Consider the following 7632-nt stretch of genomic DNA (forward strand, 5'->3'; position numbering starts at 1 on the left):
AGAATACAAAAGTAGTTTATAATCCTATGAAAAGATTCTCAAATTCATTAGTAACCAGGGAAATTTAAATTAAATCTACAAAGTATATGTTCACTAGAATGAATAAAATTGAAAAGACTGAAAATGTCCAATTGGCAAAGATGTGGAGAAATGGAGCTTTCATATACTTCTTATTAGGGTATATGCTTGTAGAATTACTTTGGAAAATTATTTGGCAGTATCTACTAAGTTTGCAGATATTATGCATATCCTCTAATCCAACAATACCACTCTTGAGGATATACCCAATGGAAAGGGGCATATATGTTCATTAAAAGACATAGGAAAAAAAGTTCACAGAAGCATTATTCATATATCCCAAACTTGGAAACAACCCATATATCGGATAAATGAGTCATCTATTCATACGATGGCATGCTATACAACAAAGAAAAAGGGACTGCTATCGCACAAAACACCACTGATAAAGATAACACTTGGAGCAAATTAGAAGCCAGATATAAAAGACTACATACTGTGTGATTCCATTTGTAAAATGTTCCAAAACAGGCAAATAATCTTTTGTTGAAAGTCAGGATACTCATAATCTTTTATGAAAAGGCAGGGAATATGATGGGACCTCTGAGCAATAGAAACATATCATTTCTAGATCTGTGTGCGTTATGTAGATGTGCACATTTTGTGAACAACTAATGCTGTTCACATGGGATTTGTTGAGTTTTGTATAAATAATACTTAAAATTTTTAATTTTATTTAAAATTTGTGCCTACATAAATGCATTTTTAGAAGTACATGGGATGATGTATGTCTCATGACTGGCATAATTGATATTAGCTAAAGGAAGGGGCTACATAATATTTGATCTTAAGTAGGACTGTGAATTAGTCTGGAAAAAGAGAGTTGTTAAGAACTGATCCCCCAAGTCTCCTTCATATTAAAAATAAAGTAAGAGGTTATGACAACTGATAAAGGAGAGAATATCACTTAGCTGCCCCTGAGAAAATTAATTATGGAGGATGGTAGAAGAGAGGGATGTCCTAAGGGCCACTGGCACATGGTAATAGAGGGTGGCCTTTGGTCTCTGTGGTGATATGTAAGTTACCAAGCTTTGGTTAGACTGAGTCGAGTACACAAGCAGAGGGTAGCACTATATTGATTTAGGTAATACAATAAGATAGGCTGCTAAATCATTCCTCTTATTCTTTTCAAAAGTAGCTACATTATAGTTGGAAAATAAATAGAAAGGACATTTATATTCATAGTACTTTATTTTTCAGCAGAGGTTCTGAATTCTATTTATTAATATTTATAGATATTTACTTTATCATATATATTTACACTTAAAAGATTAACAACATTTTGTTGTGAGCAATTTCATAACATACTTCATGTTATTCCTATAAATTTATATTTTAGCATTAAATTTAGTTCATTTATGATAATTTTATTTTGCAAGTTATATTATTCTATCTGTAACACTACCAGTGTGTACATGTGTGTCTGTGTGCTTTCAGTGGCATTTAAAATGCAGTGTATGATCTTTATAAAACATAAAATCTGAAAATAAAGAGTTAAAATGTAAATATATTACCTTGTTAAAATGTCAGCATCTACATTCAGCAGGTCAAATTTATTATTTGTAATTATTGCAGATAGGTCTGGTTTTGGGTGGAGAAAAACAGAATTTTCAGTCCTGGCTGCTATTTACTCTCAGTGTAGTCTTCATTTGAGGATTGCTGATCTGAGCCTTTATCTTAATTTTAAAGAACATTTTGAAGTATTTTAGAAGGGGAATGCATCCCTTAGACAGTTTGCATGTCCTTTAAAAATGAGATTAGTGCTCATTGAATGCTGGGTTAAATCACCAGACAGCTGAATACTTCTCAAGCCGAGCCAGGCCCACACAGAAGCAACCATGTCTAAGGGACCTGTGGTTGGCATTGATCTTGGCACCACCTACTCTTGTGTGGGTGTCTTCCAACACGGGAAAGTGGAAATAATTGCCAATGATCAGGGAAACCAAACCACTCCAAGTTATGTTGCCTTCACTGACACAGAACGATTGATCGGTGATGCTGCAAAGAATCAAGTTGCGATGAACCCCAACAACACAGTTTTTGATGCCAAACGCCTGATTGGACATAGATTTGATGATGCTGTTGTCCAATCTGATATGAAGCATTGGCCTTTTATGGTGGTGAATGATGCTGGTAGGCCTAAGGTCCAAGTAGAATACAAAGGAGAGACAAAAAGTTTCTATCCAGAGGGGGTGTCCTCTATGGTTTTGACGAAGATGAAGGAAATTGCAGAGGCCTACCTTGGGAAGACTGTTACCAATGCAGTTGTCACGGTACCTGCATACTTCAATGACTCTCAGCGTCAGGCTACCAAAGATGCTGGAACTATTGCTGGTCTCAATGTACTTAGAATCATCAATGAGCCAACTGCTGCTGCTATTGCTTATGGCTTAGACAAGAAGGTTGGTGCTGAAAGGAATGTCCTGATCTTTGACTTGGGAGGTGGCACTTTTGATGTGTCAATCCTTACTATTGAAGATGGGATCTTTGAGGTCAAATCCACAGCTGGAGACACCCACTTAGGTGGAGAAGACTTTGACAACAAGATGGTCAACCATTTTATTGCAGAGTTCAAGTGCAAACATAAGAAAGACATCAGTGAAAACAAGAGGGCAGTTCGTCGTCTCCGTACTGCTTGTGAACGTGCTAAGCGCATGCTTTCTTCCAGCACGCAGGCCAGTATTGAGATTGATTCTCTGTATGGAGGAATCGACTTCTATACCTCTATTACTCGTGCCCAGTTTGAAGAATTAAATGCTGATCTGTTCCGTGGCACCCTGGACCCTGTAGAGAAAGCCCTTCGGGATGCCAAACTAGACAAGTCTCAAATCCACGATATTGTGCTGGTGGGTGGTTCTACCCGTATCCCCAAGATTCAGAAGCTTCTACAAAATTTCTTCAACGGGAAAGAACTGAATAAGAGTATCAACCCTGATGAGGCTGTTGCTTACGGTGCAGCTGTCCAGGCAGCCATCCTTTCGGGAGACAAATCTGAAAATGTTCAAGATTTGCTGCTGTTGGATGTCACTCCACTTTCTCTTGGCATTGAAACTGCTGGAGGAGTCATGACTGTTCTTATCAAGCGTAATACTACCATTCCTACCAAACAGACACAGACCTTCACTACCTACTCTGACAACCAGCCTGGTGTGCTCATTCAGGTGTATGAAGGGGAGCGTGCCATGACCAAGGATAACCACCTACTTGGCAAGTTCGAACTCACAGGCATCCCTCCTGCCCCTCGTGGCGTTCCTCAGATTGAAGTCACTTTTGATATTGATGCTAACGGTATCCTCAACGTCTCTGCTGTGGATAAGAGCACAGGGAAAGAGAACAAGATCCCCATCACTAATGACAAGGGCCGCTTGAGCAAGGAAGACATTGAGCTCATGGTCCAGGAAGCTGAGAAGTACAAAGCTGAAGATGAGAAACAGCGGGACAAGGTGTCTTCCAAGAATTCACTTGAGTCTTATGCATTCAACATGAAAGCAACTGTTGAAGATGAAAAACTTCAGGGCAAGATCATTGATGAGGACAAACAGAAGATTCTTGACAAGTGCAATGAAATCATCAATTGGCTTGATAAGAACCAGACTGCAGAGAAGGAAGAATTTGAACACCAGCAGAAAGAGCTGGAGAAAGTCTGCAATCCTATCATTACCAAACTCTACCAGAGTGCAGGGGCATGCCAGGAGGAATGCCTGGAGGCTTCCCTGGTGGTGGAGCTCCTCCATCTGGTGGTGCCTCCTCTGGACCCACCATCGAAGAGGTTGATTAAGCCAACCTGAGAATAGGTCTAGCATTATTCCACAAAATATTCGAAGGACCCAGATTTGTAGCAAATTCCATGGCAGTTTTAATGTTGAGCTGCTATAGTAAATAAACTGGGCATTCTTGATACTTGAATATGAAATACGTGCACAGGGAAAGGAAATGAACATTGCACTTTATAAGCACTGTATTGTTAAGTGGAAAATGCAATGTCTTAAATAAAACGGTTTAATTGGCACCATAAAAAATGAGATTAGTATTTGATTGCATTTCCCTACATATTACAAATTTAACTGTCATAGGATAAATCTTACAGGGCTATTGAAAGATGCAGCTAAAGATTCTGACTTGATCCATGCAGTTTGTCCTTATGGATGGGGTCTTTCTGTCCTTCAGTTCGCATGTGGTACAACTTATTATCATGTTTCTTATTTTTAAAAATATGGAGTTTCTTTTTTTAATTTTTTTATTATGTTATGTTAGTCACCCCTACAGTACTTCATTAGTTTGATGTAGTGTTCCATGATTCATTGTTTGTGTATAACACCCAGTGCTCCATGTGATACATGCCCTCCTTAATACCCATCACTGGGCTTAATACCCATCCCCCTACCCCCCTCCCCTCTAAAACCCTCAGTTTCTTTCCCAGAGTCCATAGTCTCTCATGGTTTGTCTCCCCTTCTTATCCGCCCCCTTCATTTTTCCCTTCCTTCCCCTAATGTCCTCCACGCTATTCCTTATGTTCCACAAATAAGTGAAACCATATGATAATTGACTTTCTCTGCTTGACTTATTTCACTTAGCATAATCCTCTCCAGTTCCATCCATGTTGATGCAAAAGTTGGGTAATCATCCTTTCTGATGGCTGAGTAATATTCCATTGTACATATGGAGTTTCAAACATGGAATCTGAATGCAGTATTTGGTTTGAATCCTAAAGGACATTAATATTTTGTTTCCCTTAATAGTTACTTAGTGTTAAATATGTTTAAATATACAAGGTGTTACTCCATTTTCTCAGAAACAGAGTATATACGCTTATTTCTAAGATGGTTCCTTTTGGCTAAACCATTACTTGTTTTCTCCCATTTTATAGTATATGTGAGATGGGTTAATTTAAAATAAAAATATACCTAGAATATACAAGCAGATCAACTGTATTTAGTTAAAATTAGGCAACAATCTATCATGTTGTTAATAAATGTGAATATAGTTCTGTTATTTAGAGAATCCATTCTTCTGCTGTGAAGAATTAAACATGCTTACATATTCTGTTTTTTAAAAATGAACTGATGAAATGAATTTTTATAACCTGCTTTTCTGTTTCCTGATTAACTTAATACATTCTTGCAGTTAGTAGGCAGGTAACCTACTCAACTATACTGCAATTAAAGCTGGAGTAAAAACTTTTTTTCCTTGTTTTTCCTAGCAGAAAATTAAACAATTTCTATATTCCAACCTGTTACAAACTCAGTTTCCCAATAGTTTATCCCAGCGAGGTATACAAGGGACATTGTTCCTCACAAAAAGGTAGACACGATCATTAATAGAACACTCTCGTCTTATATTTGGGAGATATGTAAATCCTCTAATATCAAATTTATCAGTAACTTCTTTCCACATGTAACGATAAGACTTAAAATCAAGTAGAAAAATCCATGTAAACTATTATTTAAAATGTACTTCAAATGTAGATAGCAGGGATATACACCTATTGATTATTTTTTACCACTTAAAATTTTTGACTATGTAATGCATGTACATGTTTCAAAAATCAAAATAATATAAAATACATGCTCAGAAGTCTTCTTACCATCCCAGTCTCCAACCCATTCTACTCCACTGTACTGACAAATATTTTTATTAGATTTTTTCTTATCTCCTCAGTATTTTATGCAAATATATACAAATATGAAAATATATTCACTAGCCTTATTTCTTAGAAAATGGGTAGCATATATAGTATTTCATCTCTTTTTTACTTTAAAATTTAATTGGGAAAAAATAAAATTTTATTGGCGATCACTCTATTTTGGTACATAAAGACTATACTCATTCTTTTCACAAATGCATAATATTCTATTGTGTAGATGTAGCCTGAGTTATTTAATCAATTTTCTATTGATATACACATGGTTTGTTTCCAGTTGTTTACTATTACACTGCCTTGATGAGTAGCCTCATTCATATATCATTTAGAATGCACGCAGAATGCATTTTTATAGGACAGATAAACGAAGTGGGTATCATGGGTCAAAGGATAATTGTATTTGTATTTTGGTGTATAATGGCAGATTTCCCTGAATAAGAATTATACCATTTATCATTCTCACTAACAATATATGGGAATGCTGTTTTATAGCCTAATCAACTATGCCTTTTTAAAAAAAATTTAGAGCATGATAGGTGAGAAAAGGCATCTCTGTAGTGTGTTTCCATTTCTCTTATTATAAGTGAAAAATCAGAAAATTATTTTCTGTCTTTAAAGACCATTTGTGGGGCACCACGGTGGCTCAGTGAGTTAAGCGTCCGACTCTTGATTTCATCTCAGGTCATGATCTCAGGGTCGTGAGATCAAGTTCCGTCTTGGGCTCCGTGCTGGGCATGGAGCCTGCTTAAGATTCTCTCTCTTCCTCTCCCTCTGTTCCTACCCTCAACCTCCTGTAAAAAAAAAAAAAAAAAAAAAAAGACCATTTGTATTTGTCTTTCTGAGAATTGCAGGTTCATATTCCCTGCTAATTTTTCTATTGAATTCTTTCATCAATATTTGCTTAACTTTAGAGAACAAAACAATAACAGCAACAACCATACTGTTAATACTAGGGATTAATTTGCTATTTATAGATTTTATAATATATACATTTACTTTAGGAGGAATAGACATCTTTTTATTATTGAATCTCCCCAGCTAAAGCATAGTGTAGTTTTTTCTATTTGTTCAACTCTATGTAGGTCCTTCAGAAAACTTACAGGTTTCATTTCAGATTTATTTCTAGATATATTCTCTTTTTTGTTGCTCCTTTAAAGAACAGGATCTTCTTAAAATTAAATGGGTTTTGTTTGTGCAGAATGTGTCTATTGATTTCTCAATACTAATTTTATATCCCAATAACTTATTGTTTCTAGTAGATTTTCACGTCATTCTCCTGGAACTGCAGGAACACTTTCTTACCTTCTGTCATCTGAAATACATTTATATTTTCATTTTACATAGACATACCTCTAATTTCTTTCTCTTGTTAATCTCACTGGCTGAAGCATCTTATATAATGTTAAATAGCAGTGGTGGTGGTGAGCATTTTCTTCTCTTCCTGATTTTAACTGAAATGTATCATAATTAAATAAAATATTATATATATAAAATGTTATATATATTCAACATTATACTGGAGGACCCAGATGGTGCAAAAAGATAATATATTTATATCTGTGTGTTCATTTTAATGAAATATCTGTTGAATCCTATTTTATCAAGGTGTTTTTGTTTTGCTTTAAAAGAAATAGGTTTAAATCAAGTCAAAATGCCCTTTCAACGTTTTTAGAAATCAATCATATGATTTGAATTGAGTTGCATCATTGAGATGCATTAGTGAGAGATAAATGAGAATTTACTCCATAGTTTTCATTTTTTGTCCTTTTTTTCTACTTATGGATAAAATATTACTTACACTTTATGAAAATTATTTTAAAGAATTCCTTCTTTTATGTACTCTTGAATAGGTGAATTACCATCGGAATGATATGTTCTTTATGGATTTGGTAGAATTTCATGTTAAACTATTT

General features: G+C 35.5%; 1 pseudogene; it reads left to right on the forward strand.

Annotated features, from left to right (window-relative positions):
- The first annotated feature begins 1916 nt into the window (after positions 1 to 1916).
- Positions 1917 to 4054, forward strand: LOC113931402 (annotated as a pseudogene).
- The last annotated feature ends 3578 nt before the right edge of the window (positions 4055 to 7632 follow it).

This window comes from Zalophus californianus, chromosome X, assembly GCF_009762305.2.
Source record: "Zalophus californianus isolate mZalCal1 chromosome X, mZalCal1.pri.v2, whole genome shotgun sequence".
Taxonomy (NCBI): Eukaryota; Metazoa; Chordata; class Mammalia; order Carnivora; family Otariidae; genus Zalophus; species Zalophus californianus.